This window comes from Ctenocephalides felis, unplaced genomic scaffold, assembly GCF_003426905.1.
Source record: "Ctenocephalides felis isolate EL2017-DRISC unplaced genomic scaffold, ASM342690v1 CF-g0.4_SCAFFOLD_01886, whole genome shotgun sequence".
NCBI lineage: Eukaryota > Metazoa > Arthropoda > Insecta > Siphonaptera > Pulicidae > Ctenocephalides > Ctenocephalides felis.
In genome coordinates this window covers 48,470,209-48,492,923 of record NW_020538040.1, presented here as the reverse complement: position 1 = coordinate 48,492,923, position 22,715 = coordinate 48,470,209, and the positions used below count along the sequence as shown (strand labels likewise).

At 28.7% G+C, this 22,715-nt stretch overlaps 1 protein-coding gene across 2 annotated transcripts in view; it reads left to right on the top strand.

The window, feature by feature from the left end:
• Window positions 1-22,715, top strand: part of LOC113378841 (sodium/potassium-transporting ATPase subunit beta-2) — a 406,525-nt gene that overhangs the window by 45,865 nt on the left and 337,945 nt on the right. Inside the window, exon 1 of one of the 2 annotated variants that reach the window (XM_026619461.1) lies at window positions 2,571-2,989. The exons of the other annotated variant lie outside the window; for it this stretch is intronic. The gene's annotated coding sequence lies outside the window, so the exon portion shown is untranslated. Of the gene's footprint in view, window positions 1-2,570; window positions 2,990-22,715 lie in introns of those variants that run through there. 2 annotated transcript variants of the gene reach the window in all.

Sequence of the window (22,715 nt, the reverse complement as noted above, 5' to 3'; positions counted from 1 at the left end):
CTAATTTTAAATATTATATATATTTTTGTTCCACATTTATTAATATTTCATAATGTATAACAATTAATGTGATTGCTAAACAGCTTAAATAGTTAATTTGAATAATGTGAAAGAGTCATACCTCGGGTTAGTTGAAACAAATCCTTGGGGCTAGTTGTAAAATACAATCGGCCTACCTTGAATGTGATGCATGCAAAAAATGCGGGCGCACGCCTTAGGGGACGCTAAAACGAGATTCGGATATGGAATTTATAATATAGTTTTTTTCAATATCATTAAAAAAATATATAACTTCTTTGCATCTTTTACTAATCTTGGACAATATTTTTTAAACTTTAAATTAACAGTCTGATACACGATGGGAAAGTATAGATGAATACATACAATTCGGTTCTTACGATATCAGGATAAGTTTACGATGCAATTTTAGATATTTTAAATAATGAAAAATTAAATTAAAATAATTTAACATGAAGTACCAGTATTATGTTTAATAATGAGAGGCTAGAATTTTTTTTTCTCTCTATGGTTTGTTCAATAGAATAAATCGCATAAAATCCCCAAAATAAATAAGTGAATTGTTTCAGAACCCAAATATTGATATAACACATGCGTTAGAATCAAATGAAAATTTAAATTTTTCGAAAAAAATTGGCATGCGGGCGCTGAGTACCCCGGATCCTGCATACAAGAACTATATATAGAAGTTAATTTATGATAAATATTTATATTATTGGAAACATGATATATTTTATTTGTATAAATCATAGTTTACGTGAATTTTGAAAATAATTATTTAGAAACATGTCGAGTTAAAAATAATTAAAAAATATAAAATATCAAAGGTATTATTGTAGACGTTACAACTAGCCCCAAACATGGGGTATGTTGTAACATTGAACTTTTTTAGATTAATTGTAAGTAATGTATAACATTTGCGGAATTATTTTTACTTGAATAGTTACAGCAACTATTCGTACATATATAACCAGTGGATCTCAAGATATATTAATTAAAATAAAACTATTACAACCAGTGCCTAGCTCTCCTTATTTAACTTAATATTCATAAACATTTTGGTTATATTAAGGTGACCATACGTCCCGGTTTGGCCGGGAGAGTTCCGGATTTTCACCTTGTGGTCGGGGTTTTTGTAATAACAATATTTGTCCCGGATTTATTCTTTTGTCCCGGGTTGTCCCGGGTTTTCGAAAAGTATAGGATAAATGTTGAATCTTTGCTCTTACTTGATAATAATATCAAAATTCATATATCTGAAAATGGCACGTACAAATAGTATGTTTATATGAAACTATAATATGTTATGAATGAGAAAATTGCCGTATACACAACTCCTAAGACGGGTTAAAATAGCTTCTCACATTAATAATTTTGAACTTTTATTTTCAATTTTACGAAAATTGACACTAACTATGAAAATGAATTTTTTGATCACCTGGAATATCTGTTAATTATTTTTAAATAATTCTGAAAAAAATTAAACAAAATTTTATAAAAAGTTTGAAAGTTGAAGATCTCAGTCAGTAATTGTCAAGATGAAAAAAAAGATGGAATTTTATTGGATCCCTAAATCGTTCTGTTATTTTAAAATAATAATAAATTTTTCACCATACAACTCTCCCCCACGGATTTACTAAAAATTAACGTCGCAGTTTTTAACTTCCCGTAGGGTAAGTTATAGTAATCGTAAAAAAATCGAAAATGAAATTTTTTATATATCTTTACGTTTCAGAGGTTTCTGAATATTTTGGCATACCTTAGAAAAAATTGATGTATGTGTGTGTGTATGTGTGTGCGTGTGTGTATGTGTGTTCGGATACAAATTTTTGTCGACGATTTCGGGAACACGAATGAAGCGATTTGAATAATTAAAAAAACATTCGATTCGTATTGATAAGGAGACGTGCTGATTAGTTTTTGGCGAAGGCAGGTCTAGCCGTTCCGAAGATATGGGGCAAAAAGTGCCAAAAACGGTAACTAAGTTTTTAGGAGAACGGAGCGTCCGATTTGAATAATTCAAAAAACATTTTACTTGTATGAAGATGAAACTATTTTACAAGATGAAGAACTAATCAAATTTTCATGAAGGCAGATCTAGCGGTTTCGGAGATCTAGTAAAAAAAGTAAAAAAAATGCCATCTGGCGGTCAAAAATGATCATTAGACATATGCACATCAAATTATCAAATATTTTATAGAGATTTTGAATCAGTATAAATTTTGTTTACATTCCTATGGGTAATTTTTTTTCAAAAATGTTAATCTTTTTAAAAAAAATACAGTAAGTTCCAGCAATGCCATGCGCCCCACTAGTTACTTCAAAAAATATGGTCACCTTAGTTATATGGTATCCTATTAGAATCTTATAAGAACACACACCTCCAAAAAATGTGCCTGCAAAATATGTAACTTTTATCATTATAACCTGTGGCATCTCTCGTCAATAAAACTGTTCAAAGTCCAGCGCTAAACCGATTCATTTCCTCGCTAAAAAATTTGCAATTCAAAATCGTATTACTGTTTGAAACGTAAACAAATCGATGCAGCCAGCATCGATATGTCATAAACAGTTATCAATCGTGATCAATTTATGACAAACATTCTCACTCTGATTCAATTGTGACCAATAAAATCATTCTTGAGATTTCGTTACATAACTGATTCCAAAGCGTGCCCTGCTCGCAGCCAAAGCACATCGGGTTGTTCTCAGTATTACTTTAGACGTAAGGTCGCCCGGCTGCGGAAAGGGAACAACGATTTTTAGCGAATTTTCTTCAATCGGAATCAATTGGGCGCGCATTTCACGAGTGTTGAGAGCGGATCGAACGTGCTCGTTTCTCGCAAATTTTTAATAGTCATTTAATATTTTTAATATTGTGCGGTTCTCGTCGTTTCGTAGACCTTGAATTTTGCGCAAAATTATTGTGATACGATTTCCAGTTGACTTGGATAACGCACGCGTAACACTGGTAAGTAATTTCTATACGATTATAATATAAACTGAATTATTGTAGCAATAACGTACGATGTGCTGTTTAATGTGGCGCTTGGTTAAATGTTGCAATAGCACGTTTCATTATAAACATGTGCTACTATATGTGATGTCAGAAGCTTAGTATCGATCGATGTAAATTCGTACACTTTTATTGATTAAAATTTATTTTATAATAAATTATATAATTATAATATATTTAAAAAAAATATATGCTTTACAAATTCATACCTAAATTTAAAAATTTTATTTACAATATATATGTAAATAAATTTTTATTACTGCTTGGATCTCCATGGGTTACTTACTGGTTAATCGCACTGTCAGTCATATGTGTCTGACACAAAGAAGTTCTACATGAGCCATGTCAGACATATATATCTGACAAATTGACCTGAAAATTTATAGGGTTGTCGAGAAAAAAATTGGCCGTACCAGTCATATATGTGTAAGATAAAAAGTAGTATTTTTTAAGAATTTTGGCAATTTTTTTTTTGTACATCAAGTTTCCTTGATACATATTCATCATATAAAATAATTCATCTAATGAAAATACCATGGCCCATGTGACAATTTTTATGACATCGTGGTGATTAACATGTTATAACATTACACTTATATTTCAATTTTATTTTTTTTATTATTTGAGCAGTATTTTTATACTTCTACACATTTTGGGTATTCAGATCCGAATGATCTGATTGTTTTATAAAGGATACATTTAAAATTTAATTGCAAAAAAATAATCTGCATACAATCTTACTACTATTTAAATTGCATTTATCACTTTAATACTAGACTTCTACATTAATTTTATTTATTTCTATGGGTTAGCCAATTCAAGTAAGTACTTTTATACTTCAACACAATTTGTGAATTCAGATCCGATTGATTTCACGACTTAATAAAATAAAAACACATTTATAATTCATTAACAAAAATTTGATCTACATAGATTAAAGCGACAGAAATATTTACCATTAATACTACTATTTATATCCCATTAGCTATTTTAATATTAGACTTTTGAATTTTATTTATAAATTAATTAATTTTATTTCTGTTTATGAATTATAGGAAGTGTTAAAAATGCGTACAAAAATTTAAAAAAATTGTATTGTATATGCATAGTCATCTTATTACTATTTGGATCTCATTTACTAGTTTGATACTCGACTCATACTTTAATTTTATTTATTTTCATATATTAGCTGCACACTTATCAATACATTTCATAAATTTAGATACTTAAACTACAGACAAAAATACATTTGAATTTCAATTGCAAAAAATTAATCTAAATAGATTGAAATATTGTCATTCTTACTACTATCTAGATCCCACTTCTACTTCAATTTTATTTATTTTTATACATTAGCTGCAATTATAATAATTTTTACATTTCAACAAATTTTTTATAAAAAAACACTTCATAAAAATTACATTCACAAAAATTAATCAACATAGATCGAAATATTTGCAATATTTACTACTACAATTTACGAGTATATTCCATTAGGCTACATTAATGCTAGCATCTACTTTGATTTTTATATAATAGCTACAATTTTAAGTAGTATTTATATTCCAAACCTATTTGCAAATTATGATCCAAATAATTTAATAACTTAATTACTAATAAATTTACAAATCAATTGCAAAAAAGCTTATTCTACATGCATTTCTGCTACTAATTTAGATCCTATTTGCTACCTTAATACTAGATTTCTACTTCAATTTTATTTATTTTTATATTTAGCTACAATTATAATAAGTATTTTTATATTTGTCAAACACACACTTTGTAAAATCAGATCCTAATAATTTTATCACTTTATAAAAAATAAATTTAAAATTCAATTTTGTAAAAACTTAATCTAAATGGATTGAAGTGCTTAAAATATTTGTTATCCTTGCTACTATTTAGATTGCATTTGCTGCCTTAATACTAGACTATTATTTTATTTATTTCTGTATTAATTTATAATAAGTATTTTTACATTTAAAAAAATTTCGTGTGTTCAATTTCGAATGATTACATCACTTTATAAAAAATCCATTCAAAATCCAATTGCAAAAAATTAATCTACATAGATTAAAGCGATTTGAATATCAGCCAAAATGTGTTACCAAAACGAGTTCAACGTCTCAAACTATTCTTGATTTGCATTTTACAACTCGTTTGATATTTCTAAGAATCTATCAATGTAAAATACATTTTTTTCATTACCGAGAATGAAATTAATTGTATTTGACACATTGGAAATTCTAATTAGATATGCTGTTGCCCCACTCTGTCGTGTGTTATCATGCTTCATCACTCAGCTGTGCTGTACAATAATGCTTCCATTGATATTTTTTCGCAATACGTCATCACGATGCAATAAAAATTATCAATATTGTAGTATGTAGTTCCTTCGAGTTTTATACTCCAATACGTCAGCTCCAATTCATCATTTAATTGCAATATTTCAAGTTAAATGTAATTGAATCATTTTATTGTTTTAAAATATGGTGTTAAAAATTTCACTATATATTTTTGAACTTTTTAATTTTATTTTATAAAAAAAACTAGTGGTTCATGGCATCGTGCTTCAATGCAAATTGCAGGAATTTTCCGTACCGAAAATTAAATTTTTTGGAAAAGCTTTAAAATTATTTAAAAACTTTGAAAAAATTTGATTTTTAAGAATTTTGAAATTTTTGAAGAAATTTGACTTCTTTTAAAAATGCCAAATATTCTTCTATATTTCGAAGTTTGCATACAATCTTTTTTGAATTATTCAAATTGAACACTCCGTTATCACAAAAACTGAATTATTTTTGCCATTTCTTGCCCCGTATCTTCCAAATCTGGGCCTGCTTTTGCAAAAAAAACTGATCAGCACGTCCCATCATCAATACGAATCGAATGTTTTTTGAAATATTGGAATCGGTTGATCTGTGTTCACGAAATTGTCGATAAAAATTCGTATGCGCACGTACACACACACATTCGAGCAACTCTTACTCACATCCATTTTTTTTGAGATGGTGCCATAATGTTCAGAAACCTTTGAAAAGTAAAGATATATAAAAATATTCATTTTTGATTTTTTTGCGTTCACTATAACTTTTCCTACGAGAAATTAATAAAATGTTTCATTTGGTCTTTGTTTCATTTGGTCTTTTTTGCTCGTACATATCTATAATTAGCCCTTATTTTTATAAATTATAATTTACATCTACATTTTATTCTAGGAACGCATATATGATATGTTATTATGAATAATATATATTTTTAGTGAGGTGACCGTATTTTTTCAAGTCAAAATAGGGACAGTAATTCTTAGTTATGCTAATTCGAGACGTGGACAGGGTTGGGAGGGGTAAATCAGAATTATTAAAAACTTTAATATTTGATTATATGTTATATTTTATCTTATATTTTTGGATCTATATGCTATGTCAGCTTTCAAACTTTTTATAAAACTTTGTTAAATTTTCTTTAAAATTATTTAAAAATAATTAGCACTTATTCCAGGCAGTCAAGGAGTTTATTTTCATATTTTTTGTTAATTAAGAATGTGAGAAGCTATTTTATCCCGCCTTTTCATATAAGCATACTAGTTGTACATAACAGTTTCTGATATTTGATGGTTAGTTGTAATTTTATTATATTCTATTTTAATTTAGACCTATACTTTTCAAAAATCCGAGACAATCCGGGAAAAATATTGATTTTAGTAAAACCCGGAAATCCAGGCCTGCCCTGGCAAATCCAGGACCTATGGTCACCTTATAATTAATCGCATCTTTAATATTTTTTATTTCTTATTTTAGTATTTAGGTTCTCGATCTCTTAGTAATATTGCTGTTGACTTTTGCAAACCTTGATCTAATCTTTAAAAAAAAGCTTAATTTTTTTTTAATATTTTCAGCTAAAAATCATTTTTTATATTAGTTAATTTATCAAATGTCTCTAGCAATACGGTAAGAATTATATTTCTATCAACTGCAACACTAATGCCAATTGTACCATAAATTTTTATGAATTTATTTATTTTGAAAGTATCCGCTAAAAATATTTCAACTCATTTTTAATAACCGAATTTTATATTAAGCATGTCTTACAGCATTTGAAATTTTTGGCTGCTATCCAAATTCGTTATTTATGATTTAGTGAATCTTGTATTCGATGTACTGATTCTAAGAAACTGTATGAAAGCAAAGATTTTTAGTTTTCCGTATTTCAACAATAATAATTCTCACAAACTATTGTTTATGTACATTTGATGAATGTGGTAAACAAAAGTCTAGCAGGCAATTCATATGCAAATTTCAAATAAGTAATTCAATACACATTTTCTATGATCTTGTGTTAGATGATCTATACGTTTAACTATTTTTATATTATCTTATGTAATTTTTCTGATTTTATAATAATCTCGAGCAGTTTTAATATTGACCGAATAATCTTGCACATCCTTATGAAGTCTAAATATTTTTCTTTACTTCTGGCTAATAGAAATATTTTTTTTATCTAAAATGTGTGTCCATCTGATCTGAAATATTATTTTCTGAAAATTTAAATTCAAGGAATTACTTTGGAAAGCGTACAAGTAAGTACACACTTGCATAAAATATTTCTGTTTATTTATGTTTATACTAGAGCATGCTTTTTCAAACGTATCTACAGATTGAGTTTTTGAAAAAGAAATTATCCCATTATATTTTTCAATAATAAATTTATACGCATTGTGCTTCATAGAGAAGTAAATTAAAAATTCCTGATTCCGCTTGTTTGCAAATTAACAATCAATGTCGAATCGAAAACTGAGTGCACAAATTTAATAATGGAAATTGTAATATAAATCACAATTTAAATATTTTCATTGCTCATGGTGCATCTTTTATGATTTGTTTTATTTTAACAGCAATCGGAATAAAAATATTATATTCGCAAAATTTATTAATAAATCTGCCCAATATGATAAATAAAGAAAAATTGAATTCAATTTACAAATAAATATATTTATTGTCGATTATAATGTGATCCAAAATATTTTTTTAATCGTTTGATTCATGGAGGTACATTCTGCTTTTACGTCACTCTTACTGATACGTGATATAGTCGAGTCACTAAAGCATTTTTTATAGAACTCTTATATCTCAACGAGATATATATTGATTTTTGCATAATTTGTTTTACCATATATATTATCAATTACCATTCATCATTCAAAAGTAGTCATAAAATATTGTGTACGTACTGTTACGAAATTTTTCTGCGAAATAGCGCATTTGAATTCTGGACACGTACTTTGAAAATGTGACGAAACGTGGAACACTTCGAAAGATTTTGTTCAATCGTTGTCGGACAGTAATACTAATTATAATGTTTAAATAGCTACAAGTTTCCTCACAATTAATTCTAGAATCTTTTTTCAATATACGGATATATCTACAAAATATGAAATTTAGTGTACGACTTTTTTCAACCTCAGTTGATAGTAAATACTGTGATACAAATACATCTAGATAGGTCGTGTAATTAATTATATTTATTAATTGAATATGAGTATTTATTTAGATATTTTTGAATTGAAAAAAAAAAATCAATTCAAATATGATTCTTACTTGAGTTTTCAGTGTCAATCTATATACCATAAAAAGATTAGTATGTCGCTATTGAACAAGCATTCTCTAAAACATTTTTTATGCTTTTCAAACAACGAACAAAATTGAGTATTTTATAAGTTGCTGTGATAATAATTACGTTTCATTGTTATTTTTACTAATGGCCATTGAAAGGCTATTAGAACAAATGCAATGGTTGTTCCTATTTTGGTATATTTTTATCAAGAGTCATCTGAATGGTTTTTTAATTGGGACGTTGTTTTTTGCAGTAAATTTTTGCGACTGTGATTGTAAGTGAATAAATTCATGGCTAACGTGAAACATAAATTTCTTTTTATGTTACTAGTCGGAAGTAAACAAGTAAAATAGCAAATAATATTGCACATTAATTACCTTGCATTAGTATTGCATTACCTTATAAGCTATTAGGTATATCTACGATTATTTTAACATATTAACAAAAATATGCAAAATGTTCATTTTGAATGATTATATTTAAAGTAACGCAAGTAAGTAGTATTTTCAAATGTTTCATTGCTATATAACATATTTATATCTATGTATACATATAGCGTCAAATGTATTCGCCTTTACTACACTGTATGCGAACAATATTCATTTTACTACCCATTATTCATTCAGAATATTTCACTGTGAAGTATTTTATCGTTTCAGCAATATTTTAGTTTTACTTCGGTTTTTATTGACAGAGCCGGTGTAAAATTATGATTACCTGCAGCAGTATTGCAAAAAAGCAAGGACGAGAAATTTACTACTGCTTAATTTGTTAACTCCGTTTATTATTTTTCATGATTAATTTCTTGTGTTTTAATGTGCAGTTTATTATACTTAAATTGTATTAATTTTATGAAACACTTTTCAGCGAGAAATTGATAAAATGATTCTTTCTTTTAAACTTATTTGTTGTATTTAATACTTTCATCGACGTCTTTAGGATAGTGTGAATAATATGCTTATAACCAATTATAATTATTACATCTATTTGCCCGCTTTACACGGAAGATAGGTTCCATAAACACCGTGCAAAATGAAAATAACTATAAAAAGTGTTTTTTGTCAGTTTTTAATATGTTGAATAACAAACACATCCAACAAAAAATGTTTTTTTATTATTGTTTATTTATTTGTAATTTACTTACATCTTTTGCCATAGGGCTCGCCCTTAGGTAAGCAATTAGGAGTGATGGGACTTGATTCAGAGGTCCCGGGTTCGATACCCACTTCGAGCAGCCTATTATTAGGCAGCAGTGACAACGATTTTCACTTGGAAATATGGATAGCAATATGTTTCCAAGTAAAAATAGTTTTCATCCGGCATTGCTGCACCAATAAAAATATTTGTCTTATTACAGAAATTGTAATAATATTAACTAGTAACTGGATTGTCATCTGTCAGACTAGTATTAAGTCAAAATCTGTACAACAGTATATAGGAGTATTAGGTTATGATTGTTGTGCAAAAATAAAAAAATAGAAAATAAAAAACTTTTGCCATTGTCGAACTATAATTTTTTTTTAAATTATAGATTTTGTAAAATGAATAAATTTACGTTACGAATTATATATAAACTAATTAAAAACAAAGTTTGAAGACAACGGTGCTCTTTGTTTCGGTATTTTAATCAAACTAGTTTATACACACATAAACGGAGAGTTTCCATCTGATACACATATTCACATCATAGACATAGACCACTAAGATATCGTTAAATTTGTTAAAAAAATTATTATTAAAAGAATTATTTTCAAAAACCGTGCTGAATCGAATACAAGTAAAATTTACTCGTATTATTGTGTAAAAAGGGGGGTATGTGTATATTTAAGTAACATAAAATAAAACCAATAATTTTATAACCGATAATATCCAAAGGAAATGATTTGTAATATTAAATGAAATATTTAAAAATAACGGAGATGCTAACTAGTGTTTGTAAGATGGTCGTAAGATTTTTTTGGATTCGTTGACTCTACTATCTGTCGTTTTGTGATTTAGAATAATGCATCGAATACGATTATGATATCCATCGCTAATTTATTCTAAAAATAACTGCTCACTATACTGGCATGTGCGAATGCGGTTCAATATCGAGGATTAATCATCGGCGGCCGTGACACAATGTCCAGCGAATTGATAACAGTTTCGTAGGTTCTGTATTTCACGACCATTGATAACGGCCAATACAGGCCTAAACAAAGTGCGGCCTAATTTCACTTTCTTTTTAGTTTTTCATAAAATCTCGATAATTGGTTATACTTCCTTTACTAGCTTCCCGAAATGAATGTTATAGTAATCGCACAATGGTTGAAAATGCAAGTTTTTGCATATCTCTACGTTTTAGAGGTTTCTGAGCATTTTGGCTTACCTTAGAAAAGGTATGTATGTGTGTATTTGGATATAAATTTTTGTTTACGATTTTGGGCGCATGGATCAACCGATTTAAATGATTTAAAAGTCATTCGATTTGTATCCATGGGGAGACGTGCAAAGTGCAAAAAATGACTATTTTTTGAAAACGGAGCGTTCGATTACAATAATTCAAAAAAATATATAGATTGATAGAATGAAAAAATGGTTAAATTTTTGGTAAGGTAGGTCCATCAGTTTAGGAAATATAGAGGAAAATGTTAAAGACATCGCTATTTTGCGCTCATATCATAGTATTAGATATATTATTAATAAACGCATTTTTTCAATTTTGTTGGTTTCCGTATCAAGATTCACAATATTTAACCGTCAAACTACTATGCGGCGCTATCGCGCTACTATATATCGTCTCTAAAGCAGTCAAACAGGGCGAGTATTAGAGTTTAGAGTTTCAGTGCAAGTTTAGCGAAAATATGATTAGTTTTTAAATCAGGTTTTAATTCAGTGGTTTGTTTTGAAAAAAAATCAAAATTTTCAAAAATTTTCAAAGCTTCAAATATTTTAAATAACAGTACGGGAAGTTCCAGCAATTTGTCTTAAAGCACAATGTCATGCACGACTAGTTATAGAAATGTGTCTTAAAATTAGTGAAAATAGCCATTGCTGCGAAGAAGTTGAAATATCGTACCAATTAGTGCCAAAATTGTTTCGTCAATAAATATATCAAAATTGTATAACACCTTTTTGCCTTTTAATAACCATTAGTAGAAATAATCACAAAGTAGTTTTAATAACACCAACAAATTCTGTTTGTTGCAAAATAAAAATTGTGTTGAAAAAAAAGTATCATAAAATGCTTGTTTAACAGTGAAATGCTAATCTTTTTATGATATATAGATAAATACTAAAAATTCGAGTTAAAATTACATTTTTGTTTTAAATCGCCGAAACTTTCCAATTCCAATTTAAGATACCTATATACTTTTGCATCTAATTAAGTTGAAAAAAAACGTATATTAAATTTTATATTTTGTAAATATATACGTACATTGATGCAGAATTAAATTATTATGTATATTTATGTGCTATTTAATGACCACCTATAGGTGATAATCGAATATATTCGATTACTGTTCCAAAATGCGGTTACCATAAACTGATTTTTAAAACATTGAAATCTGTAGATATTTTCAAAAATATTGCATAAAAATAAAATCCATATATTATAAATACATGTTCACATTCGGTATTGAGCTCTCGAAGCGTACAGATCGTGGAATAATCGAAAACAAATTTAATTCGTCTAAAATTACATAATGGAATCAGGGCCATACGGCGAAGCCGATGCCCAGTCGGACGACATAGACAGTGTGTATAAAATCGGTATAAGTGTAGCAGGTGATACGAGTAGATTATTAACATCGGAAACGTTAAAAAATGCTATTAGCAAAATTAATAAAATGGAAAGTGATTTAACTAAAGTGAATAAAAAAGAAATAAATAGTAAAAGTAAGGCAATTAAAAAAATAAATCATGAAATGTTAAAAAATGCAATAAAACAACAATCAAACAATAAAACAGTTAATGATAGTGAAGGTAATAAAAAAAATAATACACAAAATTGGGCAGAAGAAATGGAAGAAGGCGAAAATAATAATGATCAAAATGTAAGTAAAAATGAAAATAATGATAAAAATCAGGATATGAACTCAAGTATAAAAGGCGATAATTACAAATCAATGAAGTATTCCGAGAATGATATGGGTCCATTTACCATATATGTTGAATCAGTAGATAAAAATACAGTACATCAAATGACAGTAGGCAGAATATTATTTAGCAGTTTACCTCAATATAAAAACGATATTATAGAAATAAAATCCATAGGCATTAACAGAATTAAAATTACGTTTAATACATATGACGCTGCAAATAAAATAATTAATGAGAAATTATTTATGGAAAAGAAATTAAAAGCATATATACCTATTTCTATGTTGATTAGGAAGGGCGTTATATATGACGTCGACACCGATATGACTGAATCAGATATTATGGAAAATATAAAATCAGAAATTCCTGTTTTAGATATTAGAAGAATAAAAAAAAAAACAAGACAATGCATTAGTACCAACAAGGGTATGCGTAATAACGTTCAGAGGTCAACGTTTACCTGACCGTGTTTCGATATACGCTGTCAAATGCAGGGTCGAAATTTACAACAAAGTGACACAATGTTTTAAATGCCAAGGAATGGGCCACGTGACTAGCCAGTGTAAAGGTAAAGCGAGGTGCAGCTATTGTGCACAAGAACACAGTTTCAAGGATTGTGTAAATAAAGATAAGAATCCGATTTGTGCGTTATGCAATGGGGAGCATCAAGCTATAGATAAAAAGTGTGAAAAATATTTGTTTCATATGAAAATTAAAAATATAATGAACGAAAATAACATAAGTTTCAGAGAAGCCAGGGCATTTATAAACAATAGAACATATGCCAACGTCATAAATCCGGACATAGAAATCAGAAACAAAGTGAAATTTCCTGAATTGCCCAATACGCAGCAGGAAAAACATGCAGAAATAAATCAACAGCTTGTAACCACGAAGCCTTCAACAACAATATCTAAACAGACATATAGGAATAGCAATTCCATAAACGTAACAAATTATGGTGACAACAACAAAACAATCGAAAATATGTCCAGTACACAGGAGCGAAACAGGTACAAATTTAAATACAATATTAACACAAAACCAAAATCTTCCTCACATATCAATAGTGAGAAAGGTGAAATTCCATTCGATAAATTAATCGAAGAATTAATTATTAACATATCAAAGAAAAAAGATTACACATTAAAAATTCTGAAAGAGTTAATTAAAGATATGGATAGATGACAAAAATAATATATGACAAATAAATGACTGGAAAAATAAAAATACTACAAATTAATTGCAGATCTGTTACAGCTAATAAGGCCAGTATTGAACATTTCCTTTATGAAAATGAAATTTCAATCGCGGCTTTCACTGAAACATGGTTTAAACCGGAATATCAATACTCTTTCAGAGGATATCGAATGTTTCGCAAAGACAGGGAAGATGGATATGGAGGAGCAGCAATCATTGTTAGAAATGACATAAATTGTGAGGAATTTCCTTCAGTCAACAATAATGAGAATATACAAATATGCGCCGCCATAATTAAAACAGATACTCCATTTTGCATTCTCTCAGTATATTGCTCTACTAGAACAGAATTAGATTTTTCAGATATCAAGGACACTATCTCAACAATCAACATGAGCTTTTTAATTACTGGCGATTTTAATTGTCATCATATGGCATGGGGAAGCAAATACAATAGCAGGGAAGGTAATATGTTATATGAAATCATAGAGGACAACGCAATACTAATTCTTAATGACGGACGTCCAACTACAGTAGCAAATAAATACAGGAGTGCTACGAACATAGATCTAACACTGTGCTCAGGAAATTTTATAGATACTATTAAATGGGATGTATGCCAAGAGGTATTGGGATCGGATCATTTGCCTATAACAATAACTTTGGAGATAAAGGTGCCTTTGGTCATAAGAACGCGCCCTACAAAAAAGTGGAATATAAAATTTGCTAACTGGCAGGGATACTCCCGAGATATTATGCAATATATCCAAACAGGACAAATCTCAGACGATATAACAGCGAGATATAAACGTATCATACAGATTACCGAAAAATCTGCAGAGAAAAATATAAAACAATATAAAGAAATTAAGAGACCGATTTTTAAGCCAGCGATATGGTGGGATCAAGATTGCGAAAAAGCCATTTCAGATCGAAGAACAACATATAAAAAGATGCGTCAGCATTGTAATTACGAAAACTTCATACAATACCAAAAAATCAATGCACGCACTAAAAAGTTTTTGAAAAACAAGAAAAAAGAAAGTTGGCTGAATTTCATTAATTCCATCAATCAGGACATGAGTCCCACAGTAATTTGGAACAAAATTAGACTTTTTAAAAATAAAAATAACATTATAAACACAACACAAAAAATTAAAAAAGAATTTGGGCAATTACTATTACAAAATTATGCACCAGACTTTGTTTCGGACAATCGTAAAGAAAATATAGGAGTATATTGTGAAGAAGCGCACTGACAAGGAATTTCAAATTAGAGGAATTAGAGGATGCATTAAAAAAGAGGAAAAATACGGCTCCTGGATATGACAATATACCGTATACGATGATAAAAAATTGGCCTACGGAAATGAAAATTGAATTACTAACTGTATTCAACCAAATCATAGCAAATAATTGGATTCCCGAAGAGTGGAGGAAAATTATAATAGTTCCATGTATGAAGCCACACAGAAGACCCTTGGAAATAGACTCATATCGACCCATTTCCTTAATATCATGCATCGCTAAAACTTTTGAAAGAATTGTAAAAGAGAGAATAGATAGATATATTGAAAATAAAGAAGTTTTAAATAATTCTATGTTTGGTTTCCGGAGAGGGAAAAGTACGTTGGACTTACTGAGCAAATTAACAAATGATATACATATATCCAATTCGTATAATCAATATATGTTGGTAATCTCGATGGACATAGAAAAGGCGTATGACAATGTAGATCACAATATACTGGAGAAAAAATTAAAACATTTAAATTTACCACACAAATTAATTAATGTGATAATTAATTTACTATCTTTTAGACAATTATATATTCGAACCGACTCAGGTCTAATTGGCCCTAGAGTTATGAACAAAGGTCTCACTCAGGGTTCAATATTGAGCCCCATCTTGTTTAATATATACATGGCAGATTTTAAAGTAGTAACAGAACCGAATGTTAAAAAATTGCAATATGCAGACGACATTTATCTGTATGTATCTTGTCCAACTATGGATAGATGTATTTCATCGATGAGCAATGCTATCGAGGAGAGCAGAAGATGGTTATTGGACAATAACCTGAATTTATCACAGGATAAGTTTTCTGCAGCTATCTTTACCAGACACAGAAAAGAACATACTAGGAGACAAATAAGGATAGGATGTCAGGAGATACAAATAAAAGAAAATATTAAAGTTCTTGGCATCAATTTGGATAAGAAAATGAATTTTAAAAAGCATGTAGATGATATATTAAGCAAATGTGAAAAAGGATTAAATGTTCTCAGAAAAATAACAAGCATGAAATGGGGGGCTCACCCAGAAACTTGTCTCAATATATATAGAAGCTTAATAAGATCACAAATTGATTATGGTTACTTTATATATGGAGCACTCTCAACGAATATCCAAAAAAAGTTGGACAGGATTCAATACTCGGCGATAAGAACATGTTTGGGGGCATTTCGATCAACTCCAACGAATGCATTAATAGCTGAAGCAGGTGAACCTCCACTAAGCATTAGAAAGCAGATCCTATCAAATAGATTCTTAATAAAAAAATATAATGGAGCATGTGATGATATACCGAAACAATTAGAAGTATTAACGAGGCTACATTTTACCAATATATATTGGAGAAATAGACCAATCCCACCCTTGATAAATAGCTTTTATGAGCTGAAACCATACGAAGAGGATGTAATAATGAATAAAAAGTTGCCAATTTATCATCTTACGAATGAATACACATCAACAAAATATTGCATAGTAATGGATATGGATTTAACTCACTTGACACATTTGAATGATACCGCAAAAAATAAAGAATTTCAAAATAATGTGGCTAGAAGATGGCCAGGATATGTACACATTTACACAGACGGATCTAAAGCAGGGTACAGTTGTGGTTGCGCTATATTTGTGCCATATCACAATTTTAGTAAGAGAATTAAGCTACCAAATTATGCGTCTAATTACACAGCAGAAATGGTGGCTATATACTGTGCTGTAAATTATGCGTGGGAGAAAAACATCACGAAAACAATTATATTTAGTGACAGCAAAGCATGTATATCAGCGATAGCGAACCCAAATAGAAGATCAAATAACATGATAATAGAAATTATAAATAAAATGAATGCAATAAATAATGGCATAAATTCTTTAATATTGACGTGGATCAGGGGACATTCAGGTATCACAGGAAATGAGATTGCTGATACTCTTGCAAAAGAAGCTGGTCAAATTGGAGTACAATGTGAAAAAATACCTGCGTTGGAGCTGAAAAATTTAATCAAAGAGCGGAGCATAGATGTGTGGCAAAAAGACTTCTCAACGTCAACAAAAAGCAAGGGTATAATTTATGCCCTGTCAAAAGAAAAGGTATCTCAAACAACCTGGTTCAAAAATGATACAAGCAGTAGGAAATTCGTATCAACAATTACAAGATTAAGGCTGGGGCATACAATGTGCAAGATTCATCTCTGGAGGTTGGGAATAATCCAAGATTATATATGCCAATGTGGTGACGAACCGGAGACAATAGATCATATGTTCTGGGAATGCAGAATGTATGAGAATCCAAGAAGAAATATGTATCAGAAACTGCAAAAAAAAAATATTATATTTCCAGTAAACACACAAGTATTAATATCTAGTAATAATGTAGATTTATATAAAATTGTATATAGTTTTATAGATAATAGTAAAATTACTGTATAAATACTCAATAATGTAAAATTATAACTGGCGTAATGATCGCAAGATCCACAGCCATGTAAAATAAATAAATAAAAAAAAAAAAAAAAATAAATACATGTTGCCAAAATATGTTTGATATTTTAAGAAATATAGATAGATTTAATTTTTTCAGTCTAGCAGTATATCTGCCAGAAATTCGGAGTTCTATTTTATTTATCATGTTACATATTTATAGTTATAGACCATCTGTATATTATCACTCAAATTTTTTTGTTAAATGCTTGACCTACACATGATTTTTTTGAATCATATTATTTATATATAGCAAATTCTCCAAATTTTATCTATTGCGAATTAAACATGTTTTATTTCATGAATCTGCAATTTTGGTGATTGGTGTTTATCTTGGTAGATAAACTAGGTATATTTTTATCTTAACAAATACAATAGATTATGTACATGAGATGAATATTTTAATTTTGTATACAATTTTAATAAATCTGTTCATCGAAATAAATTCGGTGGTTAGCGCGTAGGTTTACAACTAGGCAGATAAATCTTCGTCACAAGCAACCCTGATATCGAGCAGTAGCGATATCATGTAGATTTTTATTATATTTCCAAGTGAAAAATAATCTTTCCTGGGCATTTAATAATTAGTCAGCCCTATTAGATAAATTCTAATAATAAAAGCCATCAAAATATGGATAGATCAACCGTTGGGTTACCATCTAAAAAACTACGACGTAAGGGAAAGTTTCAGGAAAACAGCTTAAAGGATATGAGATTCTAATTTCTGTTGGAATATAATAAAAAAAAAAATCATCAAATTGCATTCATATTCAACATTCAGATTTTGTTAAGTTTTGAGATATATAGATTCATAATTATTATTATATAAGAATTAAAATTGCCGTCTCAAATATTCGTGGTAAAAAAAATATTTGAAATGCGGTTTGATGTGAAAAAGCGAAAGAGATTAGATAAATTTTGATTTGTTAAAACTTCGTTTGTATCACATATTGATCTGAATCAGAACATTTGGAATTCTTTAGTTATTATATAAAACTTTTAACATGGCTTTATAAAAAATTGTTAAAATTAATTCATTAAATTGAATTGAAAATTTTGTTAAAGATTGACTCATGACCAATGACTTGCATGAAAAATTTATGTGAAACGATCCGAGTTATATTTGGAATTTTTGTTTATATTTTTTAACATGCTGCATTTAAATAATTTATTATGTTTGATCTAAAAATACGATTCTCAAAATCATTAGTGTGACTGTTCAATAAATAATCGGTACTGCAAAGTGTAATGATGATTACAAGTTTTATTATTTCAGTGCTCGTTAATTCGGTAGAAATATATTCAATAATAATTTTAATTTTAATTTATTTATATTCATATTATATCATTTATTTAATTAACTTGTTATCTTTTTGAAGCACTGTTTATATTTCTTTCGTCGTTCTTATTATATATAAACATTTTTTGCCATCTATGATTAATTATTTAATATTTTATTTTTCACACTTACATTTCAGTTTACCCTTAATTATAACTATCAGAAAGTTGATAATAAAAAAAACAAGCAAATGCAGGAATGTAACAAATTATGTTGTTAAGTTGACGCATTTTGTATAATATAAAAATACGTAGTAGCAGGATAAAACTGAACGAATTGCAAAAATGACGATGAAACGGTGAACAATGGTGCCATTCAATTGATTTAAATTTATTACTGTAATTCAGTTTTAAATGAGCACTCACAACTTATTACTAGGATTGTCATTAAAACCTATAATAACTAAGAAGGTCTACAATAATGCGTTTTCTGCAAAAACGCTTTCATTTGTGCTGATTTCTCGTCTAGTCTCTGATAAGAATTGATTATTCAAGTTCGAAAATATTTAATTAGTCCTACTTGATAATCAATATATTATTTTTGAAATAAATTTAAGATGCATTCATCTAAATTTTTTTAGATAGGTGTAATTGATACTGTTTTAGAATGTGACAAAGTATCAACATTTAATACTACTCGTGTTTATATTTTGATGTCGACTTCATGAAAGTCAAAACTGAACAATAACTAGTTTTGCATACTTCACGAATTTATAAATAAAATTGCAGGTTTTTGACATTTGTTGTGATGAGATTCTGAATTGTTATTTCCATGGTACGTTTGTCGAGCAATGTTATTGCCGTTTTATATTGTTCCATAGGAAGTTTTCATTCGATGTGAAACATTGTCTTTTACTGTAATATTGATATAATTTAAATTTTATTCTAATGTAATATGGAAAACGGATCGGGACTAACGTTGTAATACCAAATTTTATTTTTTGGTTAGCTATTGAAGACGAATCTAAATGGGCTAATTTTACAGATTTTCGAATTTATTAAAATTCAAGAACTGGTTATGTTTTATTTTAATTGTTTTGAAAATATATCGCAATATGAAATATGAAATATGCTATTTCAAATGTGTAACTCTAAGTAACTTAGAGTCTAAGTGAACTTTTGATATTTGAGTCATTTGCAGTAATTATTTCTAAAACCTTATCAGAATGATCGTGTCATCTGATAAATTAATTTATTTCACATTTTAATCATTCCATTCAAATCAATCAGTTCTGCAAAGAAGAACATCAGTTTTTGTAAGGAAAATATACATACATATGCAGCATATATGGGCATTATTTTAAAAAGGATGAAAATTTTCTATTTTTATAAATACGTAGTTTTTAAACACAATTTTTTATTCATGTTTCACTTGTATTAAAGAGGCACTGAAATTTTTAAAATAAATTAAAACGATAAAAAACACACCAATGATTGAAAATACGAGAATTTAAAATTTAGTTTCGTAATATTGTCGATATTCATTACTGAGTGAATTTTTACTCATGCATTCATGCTTTTTTAATTGAAAATTTTACGATGTTTTTGTAATTTTTAGTTATTTAAAGTATAACTCAATTTTTAAATACCATATCCATAAAAGATAATGATAAGAAAATCTCAAGATATTTTGTGGAACAAATAGTTGACCGGCTTGCTGGCTCGTACAGCAGTGTCACTCCTGTGGAATAACATACTCGAAGCAAAAGGGTTAATATAAATTATGCACGTCGATAAAATTTCATTTTCAAATTCATGTTAAATATTAGCCAATTGAGTCTGATTCTAAATCCAGATTAAAATCAATTTTACATATTTTTATGATAGATTAACTGTAAGTAATCTATATATTCAAATTCTACAAATTTTTTACGATCATTTGTGGGTGTCCGGACTTACTCGTGAACCCTGAAGTTCTGATTGCTGTCTAAACAATAAAAAAGTGGTATAAATCTGATAATTGATCGTAAATTGAATACAGTTTTAGAAATCAACGACTAAATATTTAATCCCCGTTTATATTTAGAGCGAAACGGTTAGGAGAAAAAATTAGATATACAGAAATGCACTTTATGGTTGAGAACCACCTCAACCTTGTCCATAAAAAGTTTTCAGGGTCTTTGAATCTATCACAATATAATTAAATAGTAAATAAACTAATCGATATGTTGAAAGATTGATGATACTTTTCTCATCTTAAAGATAAAATTTATGACCAGAAGCAGTAGTTTGGTTATTATGTGTGGTGGTTTCAAATTATGCGGAAATAATTTTCGATGAACTTTATTACTCATTTATATTTCATATAAATTAATCACCGTCGGGTATATGGCGGTTCTATTCGTTGATTCATAAGTGTATAATGTATCCGTTAGATAACCCCGGTCGACTCGATTTAGCATTTTCAGGAAGCTATCTGTTACAATAGTTAGTGGTGTATGTGTTTACTATAAACACATTATTGCAAACTAATCAATTTATTTTACTATTTACGATATGGTTAGTAATCAATATTTTGATGATATTTAAATTCTTGAAATAAGCGTCATCATCACTGTTTTTATCAACACAGATATCTATTACTATTGCTCGATCATACTAACAAGTTGTAAGTTCATACATCAAGGTTGATCAAGCATTTTGTCTATTGTTTAGTTTCTTTTTAGCATAAATTGAAGTAGGATGAAATTATGATTTTGCAGTGTTTTATATTATTATTAAACTAGTGGCATCTCGGGCATAAGGCAATATTTTTTTTAACTTTTTTTTATTGATTCTCCGAAACCGCTGGACATGCCTTAATGAAACTTAAACCAATTCTTCACTCCGTCAATACCAATTCTTCACTCCGTCAATAGTGAAATGTTTTTTCTCATTCAAATAGGACGCTTCGTTCTCTTAAAAATTGTTATTTTTTTGCAAACCGGTTCACCCGTTTCTGAAATACGGAGCAAAAAATGCAGAAAATGGAAATTCGGTTTTTGCGAGAACGGGGCATCCGATTAGATTGATTCAAAATACATCCAATTCGTCTTGAAGGCGAGCCGGTGCTGGTAAGCTTTTGGCAAAGAAACGTTTTTCGTTTGTACGATATAGAAAAAAATGTGTGAAAAAATTCGATCCGTATGATTTTAATTCTAAATCTCATTTATATACTTCCTCAGTTTATATAATTCTTGGAAATATGAGATAAAGACCTTTAATTCTAACTGCAAAGTTTTCTTCATTTACTTTTTATTTAAACATATATAAACGTGGTCGTCCAATTTATAGGCTCTTATATTTTGACTAGAAAGAAAAACAAATAATGAATGCTACAGTGTTTATCTATTTAAAATATTTGAAATTTCTCTAATATTAGGTTGTCAAATATCTCCCTTTCGCCTTTTTGTATTATAAACCAAGAGCAAAAAAGCGGAAGGGAGATATTTGACTAACCTAATATTACGGTACGGTAAGTTCCCACAATTTACGTTAAGGCACGATGCCATGCATCACTTGTTTTTATTTAATATTTTAGTTTTTTGGGATGCCCGTTATAAGTATCAAAGATGTGTAATTTGTAGTAAATATAAACTTTAAAACAAAATTATCTCAAGAAATATTTTCATGATATAATAATTTTCATGGAATATGAGGGAAATAAACGTGGAACTCTTATCGAATCTGAAA